General features: G+C 43.8%; 1 long non-coding RNA gene across 1 annotated transcript; it reads right to left on the bottom strand.

Annotated features, from left to right (window-relative positions):
- Positions 1-7576: 7576 nt before the first annotated feature.
- On the bottom strand, positions 7577-12084 carry LOC119151706. The gene is made up of 3 exons (XR_005105518.1): positions 11481-12084; positions 10890-10982; positions 7577-7777 (listed from the first exon to the last, which is right to left on the bottom strand). It is a non-coding gene; the product is annotated as an uncharacterized LOC119151706 (long non-coding RNA).
- Positions 12085-18945: the final 6861 nt, after the last annotated feature.

The raw sequence follows: 18945 nt of genomic DNA, 5'->3' as shown, positions 1-18945 counted from the left end.
CAAGGTCATAAGCTTTAAGACTTATAGTCAGGCTCTCTTCTAAAAACTGGTGGTTGAGAACTGGAAATGAGAGAGGGGGAAAACATCAAAGCGCACTCAGCAGTCACAGAATGACTGTGAACCCTCACTGCAGCATGGACTCAAAAAAACCAAAGACAATCCAAAATACTGTGGTATTTCCAGCAGTGATAGGGAAGTACTAATGTGTTGAATTGTACAATGCTCTAGCAGGATCTCATTTGATGCCACTCTGGCCACCAGTGTTCAAGGGCCAAGGGCTTATTTCATGAGAGGAGATGGAAAAGCTTGCCTTTTTAAAGAAGATGACAGCCAAGGACTGAGTAAGAACTGTGTAAAATAATGGCGATGAGGGGCAGCGGAGGACATGGCCAGGACAGGGGAGGATGGAGAGCCAGCAGCAGGAGTCCACCAGTAGGGTTGCCGACAAAGCTGCCAGCCCCCAGCCTGGGTGCTGTCAGTCCCTGTCCCAGCAACACCACAGCTGGGCTGGTCTCCAGCTCCACACAGCCCTGCCCTGCCCAACCATGGGTCCTGGTGAGCTGGACCACCCAGCAGAGCCACAGGCATGAGGATGGCAGAGCCACCCAGGCCCCCCTTTCTCAGGACCTGCCTCCCACCAAACCAGCACTGCTGACAGAGTGAAGCCTTCAGCCCCTTTTCCCTGCACAGCTGCTCTCGCCAGCAGGCTGGGGCTCTGCTCCGGCTCTCCGAGTGCCTGGGGCAGCCTGGCTTCCCAGGGACTCACACCCACGTAGTCGATGGAAGCAGGGTCCAGCACACCACAAGCCTCCTGCCAGGAAACAGTCCTGACCAGGAGGAAATGGTAGCTCCCCAAATGGCAACAGAGCCGTATCTATCCATATCAAGACACTCATGTTTATTTCTTTAGCCATCATCTTTTTTAAAAAACTAGACTAATACAGTGTCAAGAAATTTCAAGAGCTTAAACCAAGCCATAACTAACTTAAAATCTAGGATTTAAGTTTTTCACTTCAGCAATCTTGGTATCTCTGACATCAAGAGCCACCTCAGGCTCCAAGCACACCCCAGAAGAAGTGGGAAGAGGTTGGGGTAAAGGGAAGCCCAGCAGATTTCAGATTGACATTATGACTTTTAACAACAAAGGATGTATTTTACAGCAATGCAAACTGCCAAAATAAAACCTTCTGTTGCTGTAAATAGTGCAACCGAGTTTTGTTGTTTTTTCTTTTTTGTATTTTCAGCTAGATTTCTCACAGCTGTTGTTGGTTACCTTCTCCAGAGAGAGCTGCAGCGCCTCAGCTCTGCTATGACCCTCTGCTGTCCCAGGGAAGCAAGCCCAGGCATCAAACTGCTGGCAGCTCTGGTGCGGAGCCGCTGCCTGCCCCATGCCCCAGCCGCTCCAGTACCTGTCCTTGGCTGTGCTCCAGCCAGCGGCTGGCCAAGAACCATGACACAGCTTTGTTTTCCCAGCAGCTTCTGCTGCTGCTTGGCTTGTTCAACTCCTGGCATGCTGGGCAGCACTTTCATAGTCGGTCAGCCTGGGTACTCACTTCGTAACTGGTGCACTGCAGATGTGTGAAATCCACGGGCTGGAGTCAGAGGGCTTGTCTGCAGCAACCAGCACTGCAATGCCTAAATATAGGGGCACGGCCCCAGTGGTGACTCAGAGACCTCAACTAAGCAGTCAGTGAAGGCAGGATCTGATCGTAAGCTCCTAATGGAGGTGATGCACAGTGACTCTTTGGAGGAGGCAAGAGTGGAAATTTAACTGCTCCTCTCTGAGGGCAACCGGAACCAGTGGAGCCTGAGATACAGATCCCTCCTTGTTATCCTCCCCAGCCCCACTGTTGGCATTCCGATGGGAGGCAACCAGGCAGTGGGTCCCTTTGTGGGCAGCCAGGGCTTTGAGGAGTATACAGGAGACCACTGCCAATGTGACTCCATGCTCTGGCACAGAGAAGCCAACTGATTTAGCTGCCTCCCTAAATCCCCAATGGATCTAGATATAAAGGCCATTTCTGGGCATCCTCCCCTCCCTCTTTCTTTTGCTTTACACCTTGTTAAGGCACAGGGAGGGCAAAGGAAGACGGGATCATTCATACTTCACCCTCTTATTCTTTTAACTGGGTCCCACCTACTCACAGAGAAATGGGATAACCTCCCCTGCATGTTGGTGATCCTCACTAATCTAAATATTTTGACCGGCGTCCCATGGAGTACAGAAACAACAGCTCTGGCTGCAGCTCCCATCACTGACTCATCCTGTAGAAGAAACTTTGTAGGGCTTAAAATAGAGAAAGCTTTCAGTTCTGCTCATCTAACTGGCAGAACAGCAATGAAGGTGTAAAGGGTCACGTCCTGGGGCTGCAGGAGCTTTTGGGCTTTTGGGTCTGTTCTTACAGCCAGGGACAGCCTTGTGTCCTGAACCCTTGCGGAGACTGTTTTATTGCAGAGCTGTTACTGCATCCCCTTGCCTGTCTCCCCTTGCTCAGACTGACTGTGTGGTGTAACTGAGTTTGGCTGGAGTCATGAAGTGTGCCTCCTCCCTACAGCTCCCTGTGTGATGGCCCCCGGTGGAGCAGAGCCGAGCCACCACCCTCCCCTTCCACCTGGAGATGCTTCTGTTGGAAGCTGCAGAACCACAGGGCTCAGGCCCTGGATGAAGTTGTTTCTGTAACAAGCCACGGTGAGCCAGCTGGGTGCATGTCCTCTGCTGGAGGCTAATGAAATGCAGCCTGATTCAGTTTAACCTTCTCCCACTGTGGCTGAGCTTGGCGGCATCGCCTGGCACTGCTGCAGCCCACAGACCTACCCTGGCTCCGCTGACACAGCAGGGCTAAGGTTACCCCATCTAAGGCCAGTGGTGAACTACCAACCACGGCCTTATGAAAGCCCACTAGACTAATGCACTATAAGCTAAATATTTTCCAGCTTCTGTAATGAAGGTGTGAAAAAAAAATCAGTCATTGTTGCTAGGTATGGTTGAACCGGTTTGGATAAGTAAGATCTGGCCAGTGGCCTTTCTAGATGCAGCTTGGATCTATTTGCTTGCTCTAAGCCTGTTTACCGTAGGTTTAAAGTATTGGAATCAGATTTATAATTGCTGTGCTTACTGTTCACCCTAAATTCAGGTTTATGGAGGAAGTTTTAATGTTCGGCTGTTCCCTGCAATTCCCTGGCAGCCTAAAAGCCCATCCTCACATGCAGGCAGCACACAGCATTGCATCTACTGTAAAAGCAGAACCTGGTTTTTAAAGCTGTGGGTGTAGTGCCCATATCATTCCCTAGAGATTGCTTTCCGTTCAGGTCTGAACGGCTTCACTAGTGATCTCTCTTGGCAGAGATACCCCTTAGGATACTGCTGCCTGTGCTGCCATTTCATAGCTCGGTCTGGCAAGATCTACTGGATCTAAACTGAGCATCATTTCCACATAGGTCCTGATCCCGATTCTTAATTTTGCCATCTCGATTTCAGTGAGAGTTTGTTGATTTAGATGTGGAAATCAGACCTGTGTCAGGTAATGTAGCTGCACCCAGGGGCCAGGAGGTGAGGGTTGAAATGCCAGACTGTGATGCTCTGCCCTGCATCAGTGAGCAGCTGTACCTGGCACAGCTCCGATGCCAAAGGTGCTATTCACCAGGGTGACTACTAGTAACCACTGACACTGTGGCAAAAGCCACAGACAAACACAATTAGGTTGCTATTATATTTGGACTACAAGCTCTGTCAACATATAGTGTTTAGGAGAATGGGCCTCTGATCCCTGATGCAACATAAATAAACAACAGGGATTACAGCTGGCTTTGAACATGCAGAACCGTGCTATTCAATACCATTAGCATCTGAAACAACTGGTGCCCATTGATAGCGCTTCCTCAAAGAAAAGCTTAGCAAGGCTGCCTGTCCTCCTTCAATAGATCCCAGGCAGCAGAATTAGCAGAATTACTTAGTGCTGTCAGAGGAGGGTGGCAGGTGAGTGACAAGGTCATTAAGGGAGCAGAGCCAGGGACTTTGCCTGCCTTTGCAGTGAGTTTACCCTGGTCAGTTTGTAACTCAATACAGGACCTCAGTATTTATGGCTCAGGGTGCAACAAAACATTTCTAAAAACAAAACCAAGTCTTTTGAGGCTGCAAAAGAGAGGAGCGGCTTGCTCATTCTGCCTTTTGCAAGGAACAACTGAGCCCCAGCTTCTGCAGATACATGTTTGCCTTTCCATGTGTTTGCCTTTCCATGTGTTTGCCTTTACTTCTGAAAGCAGCAGGAGCACGCACAGGGGGAAGGTAAACACGGCTGGAAGTCTTCACAGTAAACGAAGCCTCTGCTTCAGCTCTTACTGCAGCACCTTTCAGGCCAGATCCTCTGCTGGCAATGGAAACTGGACCAATTTGCAGCACTTGAAGTATTCACATTTTTGCTGTAGTTTAGATCAGTTTCCAGATAAACGTTTGCAGTTCTCCAAGGATATTACATTGGGTAACTACTGCTAGGAAGCAAGTGATTTTTTAAAAACGTAATGATTTCAGTGCCCATCAGACCTGCCAGCACTAAGGCATCAGAAGAATGACACCTCATGCTGTCCAGCTGCAGCAACAGGCAAACACTTTTTAATGACAGCTTATGCAAACTGCTCAAGTTCTAGCCCTGTGCTGAAGGAGCAAAGCCAGGCTTCCCAAAGGAATCCTCCAAGCAAACAAATCCCCCTGTCCAGCCCCAGCTGTCAAAACAGGTCACCTATCAGTGTGGCATGTGTTATGATGCCATGAAATCATGGTTCTATGCAAATTCTTTACTGGAAATGCATACATCTGCAAGCTTTTATTTCTTCTCAGAAAGCAATAATTCACGCAGCAATCAGTGCAATATTAGCTTCATGTCATACCAGCTAGAAATTTATAAATGAAAGAAATAACTTGCTGATGTCATTTTTTGTCTTCACTCTGTGCCTTACACACTACATTGTGCCTTAGCATGTCGTAACTACAACAACCATTTCTGAGCAAGCTATTCTAGGGACAAAGATACAAGTATCACCTGCAATTAAAAGAAAAATAAGGAAATGACAGAGCTACAGTTCTGCTTAACACTAGTGAGTGTTTTATGGCTTATTTGAAAAAAAAACCACCAACCCAAAAGCAAACCACAAAAATTCCCAAGACTGTGTCAGGGTGTTAGGTTACAAACTGCTATAGGAATAAATATTTGCATAGACATTGTTGAAGGAAAAATATTTTCTTTAACAGACATAGCACACTGACAGATTGAAAATATTAAATATGTTCAAAACATGCATATTTGCATTACCTTTTTGTTCTGAAATAAAAGGGCAATAATACTGCTGAAATGGGTTATCTCCTTGATTAAGTCTTAATTCAGAAAATCCGTGCTGGTATTCGTCTCCCTGCTTTGCCTGGATGTTTCGATCAACTGCAGGACAGCTTTGAAACACTCTCGCTTTGAAGCCCGGAGTTTATTTCTGGATCACCCCATGATCAGCGAATACAAGCCAAAATATAAGTTGTTCTGAATCTCAGATTTCCTGTTTGAAGATGAACGGCAGAAACTTTTACCCATCCTAAAGTTCTTCTTTGTTGCATTATCTGAAGAACTTCACTTCATCAAGCATCCTGTAGCTAAATGACACAAAGCTGACCTTTCTATTACATCATTATTTATTGTCCCTGACAAGTAGACCATATATGGACATGTTTCTGGAACCTAAAGAAGAAAAAAAACCCTTGCCATATAATTTTGAAGTAAAATACGTTGTCCTGGAGAGTTTTATTTACTCAAGGAGAAGGGAGGTCCATTTTCTTTTCTTTTAGCTTCTGCTTGTTAAACAACGTGACCAAACATTACATGGGTAGTTACTGGTGTTTTAGAGTGGTTCGTGTGTTTTTAAGGCTGCAAGTTTGAGACTTCAGGATTCCAAAAGATGACAAAAGCAGCTGTGAACTTGTTCCAAGTAGTATTTGTAAGAGCTTACTAGTGGAAAAAAAGCTGCTCTTACACCATGTAAATGTGAACGACAGACTCCTCAAGGCCATAAACGTGAAATGGTAGCCACCTTCCCCACATGTGGCAGAGGGCAAGCTGGCCAAGGCAGAGATAGCACTGATCCAGGGGTGAGCTAGAAGAAAACAGTCAGGCACATACAGGAGAACTGACACTTGGATTAACTGGAACGTGGGGATAATAGTTTGGGAAGGTTTCTGTGTACTTGTCCAGCTAGTATGACGAATGAAGGGAAGCTATAATACACCATCACAATGATGCCTATGCTTTTTCCTTCAGTTCCTGCTTCACTATTTGCCATGGCAAAACATTGCATGTAAAAAGAATAAAACCTAGATTGCAATGGGTCTGGTTTACCTTTTGAGTACCTTGTTGATCCTCAGGCTAGCTGTACCCACCCTGTCAGTGCATAAACACTCCCATCTAAGTGGGCTTAGCAAGAACAATCTTGAAAGGAACCAATTTAACAAGACCGCATCATCCACTAATGTGTGATCCCTTGCAACTCACCTGCTTTGCTTGTAGTGTCTTTCAGGACCAGCGTCATTCCCTTTCCATGCTTGCTTCTCCATCCAACTTACTTCGGCACAACAGGATGGCCAGTACGTGACACGTCCCCCTTCCCTGCTGCCCACAAACCCATCTGCCCCTCATAACTAGTGCTAGGGCTATTGTTTTGTCCAAAGTTAAGGACATTCAGCAGTTACTGTGGCAGGTAAAGGAGCCTTGGATGTCATCACCAAGAGGGTGTGAAACTCTTATGCCCTTGACAACACGTCAGCCAACCCTCCACAACTTTTAAACAACACCCAGCACTTTTTTCCCCTATATTACTTAAAGATTGTAACCAGCCTTGGCTTAAACACAGGAGTGAATATCTCACATATTTAACCCTTTTGCTTGCCTTTGTGGCAGTCTCTTATTCGATCCACACCCTTGGCACCCTTACAGCCTGCTTAATGTCCCACTGAACTCAAGGAAAAATGCCAATACTGTGATGCAGAGTCACACTTGGCAAAGGCAAGGGTGCCTATGTCTCCCAGGATGGACCACTTGATTAGAAAAAAGATGTTGGGGCTCAAGGTCCCAGCAGCTATGAACATTGCAGGTGGTTCCCCATCCATTCACACCAAGCACACTGCAATTCCCTTCCCTCCCACATTCCTGGGTTTCCTTGCAAAGCCCTGTGCACCCCTTTGATACATTTGGAGATCCTATGAATGTTGCCACACCATTTTCTAATAAAAGCACAGGACTCTGCTTCAGAATACCTATTTTCAGATATCACTAGTTCTTCCTTTTGTCTTGAGTAAATCATGTAACTCCTGTGTGTCTCATTTTTTACATTAGTAAAGTGGGAATAATCAAATGCATTAAGTTCAGAGAAAAGTGCAAAATTCCTTGCAGATGGAAAGCCAACAAGAGTACTTATATGGATAGAGATTGCTGAATAAGACCTTGTTTAATTAGTATCTGTGAAATACTTTGTATCCTCAGAGGAAGACCTCATAGAAGTTTGAAATATTAATTACAGAAATGTTACTATACAGGAATGAAATCATACATTTGGGGGTTGAATTTTTTTCCCAATAAAACAATGTTGTGGCTTTATTACAACACACCCAAAGCATAATAATAACAATCATTATGTTTTATTAGCATTGCATCAGATTTGCTAATATTTCCCCTGGAGCACGCACAGTTATAGATCAGCATTTTCAGCTTAACCCCAAGACATTCCAAGAGATTACAAATGTCACCTGCAAAAATAAATAGATAAATTTACACTATTTTCTGGGACAGATACCAAACTCAGACGCTGCATATTAGATCTCTTTGCTTTTTCTTTAAATAGAAAATTATGGAAATAGCCAACTCATGATGATGGGGGAATCAGCTAGGATCTCATAAACAAGGTGCAATAAAGAGATTTGAATCTGAGAGAAGACAAAGAAGGATGACTGTATGAAAATAACATGTTTATGTTGCTTTTATTATCGCTGTTCATGCAAAATGAGCAGAAAGATTCACTTTAATCTTCGTGTTTCCTCAAAATAGCCAGCAGAAGTCAGGCTAGGAAAGCACATGTAACATTTCCATGATTGTTGGATTTGTTCAGAGTCTCTATTTCCATTAAGTAACCCTTCAGCCCTTACTAAGCCTTTCAGTTCTACTAAGCTACACAACTGAATCAGGCAACTGAGGCTGGTGAAAAAAAACAAAGTTCATTTGTGCATTCCAGGACACTGATGAGCTTGTTACAGGCTCATTTTGTGCAGAGCTGCCACAGATGTGCCATCACATGATGAAATGCAAGTGAAAATGGACATTAGCACAAACTATTATTTTTCATAGCCTATGACAACCAACAATGACTAACTCTACTGCATCCAAATGCTTGGCTCATGGGTGGGTGTTCTGAAAGGAGGGAAATACTGGTTAGTTGTGGCAGCAACAGTACCTGGACAGAAAGTCCTTATAATACTTTGCTACAGAACAGCATACTGCTTTGTGCACCAATTACCTGGAACTGTTCTCTTGTTACTTATATCTTGTTTGAACAATTTTTTTTTCCTGCAGAAAGACAACAACATGCTTTGTGTGGCATATTTCACTGAAATAGACCTAGGACACACATCTCTGTACTTTTTGTGATCATATTGCAGTGAGCAGAGCTTGGTGTTCAGTGTTGCCGTGCTGCGCTTCCATCAGACACTCCCAAAAACTAAGTGCAAACACCAGAACCAAAAGCAACTCTCCTGTGCCTCCTGCTACATAACTGATGTTCAAAAAACAAGACGATAGAAACTCCCACAGGGGAAGATGGTTTCCATTTCCTTTGCGAGAACTAATGATTGCTTTGGCCACAGTACCCTGAGAAAGGCAAGGAGCCAGAGGCACTTGTGTGGGAAAAGGTGGAGGATGTCACATGTGCCCAGGGGTAAGGACTAGAGTATACATTATTTCTTGCTGACTCTGCTGCCGGAATACTTCAGTGCTGGAAAGATATAGGTGTTTTGAGATCACTCTGCTAAGAACATAATCCCCCTTTCAGGAGGAATTTAACCCACCCTAATAGCTGCTGACCCACACCCCCGAGTCAGGGTGGACTTCGGCTCAGTGTATGACTTCCACCTCTGCACAGTGGCTCCCCACTGAAAATTTTTACCTTTCAGATACAGTCAAAATGCAATCCTCACTCCTCTGGAAATATAACATGAGCACAAAGGGAAACACCCAGTATCCAGGGTCCCAAGCCCTGTTTCAGGTATCTGATGACTCAGCCCAGATCTGCCCTGCCAGTGAGCTCTGGAAGAGCGTATAGCTACTGCCGTCACTGCCTCTCTGCAAATGTCATCATAAGGTCACATCCACTGACTCAAACTGAAAGAGGAATCAGTCAGAGGGAATGTGAAATGCTAATACGAAGTGAACACAACCCAAAGACTATATAAACAAATACGTGTTCCTTGGAGGAACAGGGGAAGCATGAACATTATCATTTAGTTACTCTTTGCTGTGCAAATATCATTTATATTATGTTATAATATATGTTGGTAAGAATTCTAATGAAAGACTTGTCTTTTTCTTGACCTTTACAAAACCCACAAAATTCAGAGATGTTGCTGCAAGCCCATTGCTCCAAGGCTCTTGCAAGGGAGAAGGAGAATGAGAATGGCAAGAGACACAGGCTGCTGTGAATAGCAAAAGTCCTGAGAAAAAGCAGTGATGGAAAAGTGACATCAATTTTGATGCAGAACAACCTTTCCAGAGTTTTTTCAAAGCAGTCTTTGGAAACATACAGCGGCCGTTTTCCTCTCCATTCAATCCCTTAGGCTAGTTTATAAACAGAGTCCCTTTTGATGCAGTTCTCTGGTACTCCCTAATTCCTTTAAGACTGATTTGTTTGTAACTGTGGTGCCTGCTGTATGCAATCAGACCTGCTGCATTGCTCTCCTTCCCTTCCCTCAATGACATGAGAACAGGCTTTCTAGATAAAAATCTGACTTTGCTTTATTATTGCCACAGATAAACAGACCTCAAAAAAAACAAAAGATGCCCCTACCTAAATTCAGAAGGTTGCAGAAATGTCATTGACTTTGAGTACAATGAAGTGCAAGGAATTACAACTTTCTTTATGCTTGGAGTTATACTAAGGCTATCAGGTGCCACCAGAGCAGCAAAGCAGCACAGGACCCTCCTGTGGACAGCCCAAGGGAGAAGTGGGGTTTTTTGGTTTTTGAGAGATGGGCTCCAGCCTGGCTTGGGATGAATGCCAAAGGCAGCCTCTGGCCACCCCCACTGGAACTGGGTTTGCTGCCATGGGGCTCAGAAACTCAAAGCAGGGGGACGAGCTGTCATGCACATTGACTCCTGCCATGCTACACTGGCCTACTCCCCTAGTGAGCTGGTCAGACCTGAGACATCGTCAGCTGCTGTGCTGACAAGAGCAGCAGAAGAACCAGAATAGACTGTACTAAAGGGCACTGCACCATTATCTCTGTTTACCCAATGCTGGTTTTGCTGTGTGGTCAAATTCATATGTAATAAATACAATATCTGACCCCCTGATCAAATGAACTGTCCTTCATACTGCCCTGAGAAAGCTTTGTTGTTCTGCACTGACTGCTTTGAGCATGCATGAGAGAGGACCAGAGGTTTATGCCCCCTTTAAGTTCAAATCACAATGCAACAGGTTTGTTTTACAGGACTGACATTTAATTATTTGCCCTACATCTCTCAGGTTAAATTTAGAGCTAAATTTAGGACAAGTGTCTGGACAGAATGTCATGACACCAGTGTGTATCTGTTGCACAACATGCCATACGAATATGTAATGTTCAACTCAGTTATAAATAACAGTACACTTACCTAATTCAGCAGGCTTCTGGACTCTATCTACTGAGCTGGTAAGCAGGCAGTGCAATAATAAGAGTCACAAGTATACTGAGGGAAGAAACACAACTGAAAGCAAGAAGACAGAAAAAAATAATCTTTTTCCGCATTTTTTCTCTCTTTTTTTTCCTAATCAAGTAGTAATTACTGTCCCATAGAAATACATGTATTACAGTCTAGATTATCTTAAAAATGGACAGGAATAGATAAAGTGGAATTGCGAAAAGAATTGTAGAATTTTTTTCCCACCGAAGTGAGAGATGTCTGATTCCTCAAGACCAGAGTTAAATGGCTGTCAAAACTCCCACCCTCAGCCTGGAAGAGGACAGATTCTTTCACACTGAAGAAGTAGCTTGCTAAATACATGACTCCTTCAGCCACAACAGGGCTAGATGAAAGCAGTCAGTGTGGCTGAGGCAGGGAGACCCACACCTCCAAACTAAGCATCGTTAGCTTCCTGAGCTGTGTTTGGAGATCATAGCTCCAGGGAAAACCTGAGTACAGGAAAAAAACAACTGTTACACAAGTGTCAAAACCACAAAGTGAGATGGAAAATCTGTTTAACACCTTTACGGTAAGATGAGAACAAGCACGACAGCAGAGATGAAGGCTGGAGTAAAAAGCTGAAATTCAGCTCTTGATGTTACTGAGAGCTGTGATAATAAACAGGATGTGTTTTCTCCATTTGAGCTTCTGCAATGCTTCTGTCCTTTGGCATTCATCTAGACCCACTTGTGGAGTGTTTTCACCAGGCCTTGGATGGTGAGGCTGTAGGCACTCTGGCCACGGCTGGGTGATGGCCATCAATGCCAAGCTCTCCTCTGCTGCCAGGAGCTGGCAGCCTCTGTGGCTCTTTGCTGCAGAAACATCCTTGTAGGTCCCCAGCTGGTGCAGAGTCCCTGTCCGCCTGTGTTCCTGGAGCTACAGCCTGGCAGAGGGAACGTCACTGGGATGAGACAGACAATGGTGAATGCTGCTGGCCATCAGATGGAGGGGCCAACAGCTGCAATGTGTGAATCAGCTTGGTATCAGGGCGCACTGAGAGCACCAAGGCAGCATGCAGTGCTGCCGAGCAAGCCCTGGGGGAGTGTGGGGAACTGACATTGCTGTGGCAGCTATGCAAAGAGAAGGTTTTTTTTCAAGGCATTAGAAATGGGATGCAAACAGCTCCCTGGGTCCCTAAGATAAAGATGATCCAGCCCAAGTGGAGGGGGCTGATACCTGACAGTTGCCCAGTATCTGATGGGAGCACATGCAAGCTCAGCCTGGGTGTGGGGGAGGGTGATCTGTCACATCATGGGCTACAGTGGGTACTGCCTGGTCCTCTCAGCAAAAAAAATCTCACCCTTAGGTGGGACAGTCTTCTGGGACCTGAGTGAGGCACATTACCATGTCAGTGTAGGGACATCTATGCATCCACTTTGTGCTTGCTCTCCAGATACCAAAGCACTTTGCTATGAGGGCATGCCAGCACAACACCCTTCAAAAGTGCTGAAATCATGTTTAGCATTTTTTCCTTTAATGAGTGATTTCCTATTGACCTGAGATTGTGAGACAAGTTTAAACTTCTTAAGCTACTCACAGTATATATGAATGTAGGTGGGTGCATGCAGAGTGTCAAAGATATTTTTATTGAAATGCTGCAAAGATTGAGTCATTTCTTGGTTGGCACATTTTATTTTTCATGAAAGTGGTTTTGCTTTCTCTGCTGCAATTGCACATCCTGTCTGTCACATTCATTGTGGTCACAGTTTTGTATCATTGGTTAATCTCTGATAACAACCTTAGTTTCTGTTGTTTAGTACCTAAAAATCAATCGGGCCAGTGGTCAGCTTAAGCAGACCACATAGGCTGACTCCGACAGTGGTGGTTTAGGAGCATTTGCAAGAAACTTCTGTCAGGATAAATAGTTCCACGCAGAGACATCCTGCAAGCTCATGAAGACTGGTTTAAATCTTCAAAACTTGGCACTTTGCAACCTAACCAAATACTATTCTGATTATTTATTCCTCAACAGTCCCATTTTCATGTAACACTGAACCCAAATTTGAATCTTGCTAAATTCTTTATCTCCATGACATTTTGAAGCAATGAGTCCCAGAGCCACAAATAGCACATTTCTGTGCTATTGTTGTCAGACTCCTGACAACCTCTTGCTGTGCAGCAGCAGAGACCCACATGTGGCTTTGAACACCAGCAGCAAGGACCTCCATCCCCATGGATGCTGGCACTGTGAGCCAGGCACTAGGGGAAAGCAAGGCTGCACGCACCAGCCTAGATTTTGACACACTGAGTCACACAGAAAGGACATCGAGGCATGCTGTGAACACCGAGTTCAGGTTGTGCAGGGAACTGTGGTTAGCTTTAAAACATAGTCAAAGAAAAAAAAATCCCAGACCTCGTATATGCATCAAGACTTCACTTCTGCAGGCAGCTCCTCTCAGTGAACGTGGCAGCACACTCATGGGCAGCCTGTGCAGCACAGGGCACCAGCAGAGCTGTAGACACCTTCGTGTCTGGCAAGAGCCAAAACACTCCCCTCAGAAAAAAGGTGATTGATAATGTAAATTTTCACCAGTGTTAAGAAAAGTCTCTGGCTATTGGTTCACTGCTCAGGATGTGAATAGGAATGGAGTGTGTTTCATAATAATTTTATTAATAATTTTATTTTTTTAGAAGGAGAAGAAAAAAGATTTACCAGAAACCACTGGAGTAATTGGAGGATGCTGCCTTCATCACTGATTTTTGTAACCACAATCTGTACCACATGTTTGGCCTCAGGATCAGTTTGTTTCTGCTCTGCATCACATATGTATAACAAAGCATGGGAACTAATATTCATTTAGTGCTGTGCTTGGTTATATTGGTTCAGTACAAGAGAAGCTGATGGAGTCACACTGGAGTAAGTGAGGACAAAACAATCAGTCAAAACTCACTCAGGTCTCATAACACACATAAATATGCAGAGAAAGAATAGATCAACCAGGCATTACCAACCTTTTCTTTCCCTAGTGTAACTGTACTTTATCATTTATGACAAAGTACTATCATCGCTTCTGACCCTTCTGTCATGCAAAACACACACGTGAATAAGCAGTCACTCTCTCTCGGCACATATATGTGCACATGTACAGATATCTTACTGGAGATCTGCTCTACTTGAGTGAAGAGGGTGAAGTCCTGTACCTGAGATATCCACTACAGGTACAAATCAGTGTGGCAAGAGGGTAGCTGGGCAAAATACTGCAGAAGGAGCAGGCTTTCTCCAGCTTTCTTCCAATAAAGAATTCCTTCATGTAGCTACAAGTCTGCTTCTACCTGCTTTCCATCCATCCTTAAGTTCTTCATTCAAGCTACAAACCTGACAGACTGGGCCAGACAATTCAGTCTTTTGCATTTATTTATGCAAAGAATGAGCTGATATTCAGCCATTAGAAATCAGTATATCCCTGTTTATTTCAGTGGAACTGTAATTACTTGTTTCCAAAGTAGGTGCAGCTCAGTCCAGGGAGCACTAGAAGCACTTCAGGGAGAGGCGTGTATGATCCATCATGAGATTTTAAAAATTGTGTATCAGATCTGTGAAACAATGTGGCATGCAAATGGCATACACTGACTTGCCGTATGACGTTCTCATGATACATTAACACTTTTCCTTTTTTTGAGCTCCAGGGTGATAGCTTATGTCTGGTAAGAAACAAACAGTAAGACTTCAGGCTCATTGGAGAGGAGTGAAAAGCTCTCTGCTGATGCCATATGGCTCAGGGTAACTTTCGGACAACCACAGCTGCAAATAGACCTGGAAAGGACCTGATGATGTACTTGTGCACAGAATCCACCACTGTCTGAGCACAGCATCAATGAAATATAAAAAAGAGGCGCTCATTATGCAGATGGTTAGGCTGACTTGGAGCAAGCAGAAAAAAAAGTTTCTCCGGTTTGTCTTAGGAAGTATATGTCTTCAACATTGTGGGTGGACAGGTCGGAGTTCTGTACTGGCTAAGCATCCTCAGGGAAAAGTCATAATACAAATTAGCAGCACAATATTCATAGTAGCAGAAAACCAAAATAAATTACATAAAAAGAAAGCTAAAATTACATATAACTAAAATGGCATAATCCAGATATAAGCATGGGTCTGTACCTCTTTTGCTTATTCTGTAAAGTAAGAACACACTTCACTGTGCAAATCAAACCTCTTCGCTGAGAGGACTGTAGTTTGGAGGAAGATAAAAAAGATAATATTTGTCTGTCTCTGCATGTGCTGCAGTAGATGTGCACACACACACACAGAGATACAAAGAAAGGACTGGGAACTGTGTGTGAAAAAGGACAGCACCAAGTAAGTCAAAAAGCTTCTGAAAAATAAAAGAAATCTAACCCTGTAACCCTTCAATTCTGTTTGCATCATTTGCACTTGGAGGCTTCCTGGGAATAGATTGTATTGAATTTGTTACAATTGATTTTGAAGCTTTCAGGCTGAAATTTTCTCCAAGGTGTTATGCATGGCAAGGAAGGGACATTTACCCAGGTAAGGGTGTTAACATGACTTGTCAGGTCTCTGCATAGCAGCATGCAGAAGAAATATTTGCCAAGGCAAGCCTCGAGGCCCATGATCACCTGCCTCACCATGGCCAAGGCTGCCAGGGGAACAGGGGCTGCAGCCATGGCTGGGAACGCCACTCCCCACAGGTCCCCCTCTGCTCAGTGGAGGTTGACAGCAGATTCGCATCCATCTAGAAATTTATATTGCTCCAAATCATAGTTTGGTACAAATAAGACAAAGGCAGCTGGGTTGTGTTGAAGCAGGCAGAGGCTGTTAAAAACTGTTTTCCCCCCAGCTCTGTTCCATCCTTTTGCAGAAGTCATCAAAATACGCGTGGCTTAGTACATAGAGAACTTGCATGTTGAGAAAGATTCCTGCTGTGCTTCCAACCCATCATGAGAAACTGGGGGTCCCCAGCAATCTCAGATGAGGCATTTGCTGCAGCTGCAGAACGGCAAAAGTCAGCCTAACTTGTTTTGCTGACCCAGTTGGGTCAGTGCAGGTAGGTGACTTCAAATCCCACCATACTCTTGAATATAAAAGAAGAAAACTTTATGGGGAACATGCTGGTTGGAGAATCTCAGAAATAGCAGTGTTTTAATGAATTTAGGATAAAAAGGAAGAATAATTGAGTAGTAACTTTTCTGTACACATAAAACAGCTCTATCTGTAAACTAAGTGCTGTGCATTTAAAGGTGTCATCCCAGAAAATAAAAACAAACTGGGACGATCTCAGTAGGCACTGCCTGAATTTAAATTAGTCATGCAACATGGGGAAGGGAGACTGTAGAAGGCAGTGAGATGATTCATCATTGCAAAATCAGAATTTATAACAGATAATATGGCGTCAATAAAAATAAAAAGACAGAACACCACCATGCATAATATGACACATATGTGCACAACTGGTTCATTCAGCCCCAGAAAAGCCTAGGACAGATCTGAGAAACTAAGTATGTGCAGCTGCTGCTCACACGTGAGTCCATGTAATCTATCCCTCAACTGTAATGTGCCCACCACCGTGGTATCTATTTACATACTGCAGAGCTCTGTCACATACATACGTTGACCTGCTTTACCTAAATTGCCACTCAAACCTACTTGATCAGCTGTCTATGTCTAGCTGACTTGCCCCATCAGCCTTCTCAAAATGGTGCAAAAGATCCAAGGGCACAGTCCTTCCTATGTGTGTTGGCAGCATTTCTTTCCAATAAAGCATATCTTCAGAAGGATCAGCCACATACCAGACATGCCCATTAGTTTTGCCCATTTCAAGACCATTCTTCTGCAGCTTGCCCTTAAAGATCTCCACCTCCTGTAAAAAAAGACTCTAGACTTCCAAAACTTATAACCATAAACAAATCAAATGCATAATATCACTTAAGGCATTTTGTATGGGACTAATCCTGGAAGAGAAGCCTCATTTTTCACCCCATACCCACCATGCTTATTGCGTGCCCAGTGGAAAATCAGTAGCTGGGACCATATCTCATTTTCTCATTTGTAAAACCTATGAGAACAGGTACTTTCTCCAAGATTTCAACAGTTGTGTCCACTGAAACAATCTCTGCAGAGGTGTCAGGACAAACATTTCATCTGAAGAAAATCCTCAGGAGCTGTTTAGCATCCATCCATCCAGAAGGATCCATTCCAGAGACCATCATGCTCTGAATCATACTGATAAATATATATCAGTCTTGCCTATCAGGATCTGGGCTTGCAGATTTATAAAATTTCAAATCTTCAGCGTTAAACATTGATGTTAAACTTAAAACAGAAATGCAATACAAAGGCTGTCATGCTGGTAATTTCTAGGTTGAATTTTCCTGTTGGAAAACCTGCCTGCCTCCTGAATCCTTTCTCCGTTGTGCAATATGATGCAAAGTGACTGCTGCCTGGCCCCTGAGTGCAGTGCTAAAGCATAATCTTTGCACCAGCTTGTCAAGAAGCTGAACAGGTCTGTTTTATGTTCCCCCAGTCTGTATTTAGTCCACTTTGTCCTCATAAGGAGCCCTGCTCATACAGATACATATATTTATAAAAACACCCATTCATTTTGTACGTAGAAGATTTCAAAGTACAATCGTCTCTGTAAACACTGTGACCAAAACCCCTTTGGGGTTGCCAGACCAATGACAGAAACTCTTTTCTTTGTCTTAACTCAACCCTTTCTCATCTTTGCTATCATGCACTGCTGAGCAGAGCCGTGTCATTATATGCCATGGCAGTGCACCACATATCCTTACTATTATCAGGCTTAAGAAACATATTAGGGAAAAGATCGTATCACTGCAAGCTGGTATTTCTCATACAAGGTCTGATTCAAAAAGCAAATTCTTGATCTTTGTTAACATGCAGTGTACCCTTTCTTTAAAAAGCAAAATCTAATAAAATACATCAGGTTTCTTATTACATTTTCGTTTAACTTAATATTAACCTGAAAGAAATGTTGAAATCATGAAAATGACAGAAATGACCTTGCTTCATAAAATATAATTTTCCAAGTAGTGTAATTGTTTTTGAAACCAATCAAGCTGAGTAAAAATCAGAATATTAAACTTCCCCTGTCATCAGTCCATAAATTTTTAAAGAACTTTTCAAACCATCACTGCATTTAGTATGCTACGGACAAATCTATTGGAGACAAGATGCATCCTGCCCTCAGCTCTTCTAACTCCCCTGATTATAACACCAATGAATACAACTGGTTCCCTTTCAACATACATCAGCTTCACCGAGCTTATGAATTGGCCAAAGAAATAAACAGTTGTGCCTCAAAAGAAAATCACTAACCAGGAATATTATCAAAAGATATCTGATGAAAGTTGTTGGCTGGTCAATCTTTGCTGGCAAATAAGTAATGCTAATTTTTTGAAAACATCTCAATTGAGAAATTTTCTGGCTGATGCAAACACCTTGTCCTACATTGGTGGTGTTACCTGCCAGCAGAGAGAGTCCAAGTCTGGAGTGAAGATAACCAAGGCAAGCTAAAAATGTGCCCTGCATGGTCTAGGGGATAGACAGCATCATCAGTACTAACATATGGTCAGTCCCTTCCTCTGGTCCCCAGGGGAGGGGAGAAGAAATGGTTATGTCCAGCCCTCTCTGAGAGACGAGGGATGGGTCTTGCTCTCCTTGCTCTCATAGTGCAGGTATAAAGCCAGAAAGACTTACAGTCCTGCATGCCACTCAGCTTTTCTGCATATCCTTGGGTAACTGTTCTTTAACAGCTCTACACAGAGAAGGTCAGAACATTATGGACTCTTTTCTAAGGGCAAAACACCTCCTGAAGTCAAAGGCCATTTCACCATGTACAGGCAAGAGAACACCAAGTAAGAAACCCATGCTTTGGGTGATGCTTTGGTTCCTTTGATTATTGTGTATTTTTCCAGAGAAGAAGAAGACAGGTGTCACTCACGTCCCCAACATCTATGAGGTTGGATAAATCTCTTTGCCTATTCTTGTGTATGTCAGAGAATCTCAGGG

This window comes from Falco rusticolus, chromosome 7 (genome assembly GCF_015220075.1).
Source record: "Falco rusticolus isolate bFalRus1 chromosome 7, bFalRus1.pri, whole genome shotgun sequence".
In the NCBI taxonomy this organism is placed as follows: domain Eukaryota; kingdom Metazoa; phylum Chordata; class Aves; order Falconiformes; family Falconidae; genus Falco; species Falco rusticolus.
The sequence above is the reverse complement of the archived record's forward strand: the minus strand, read 5'-3'. Positions and strand labels throughout refer to the sequence as shown.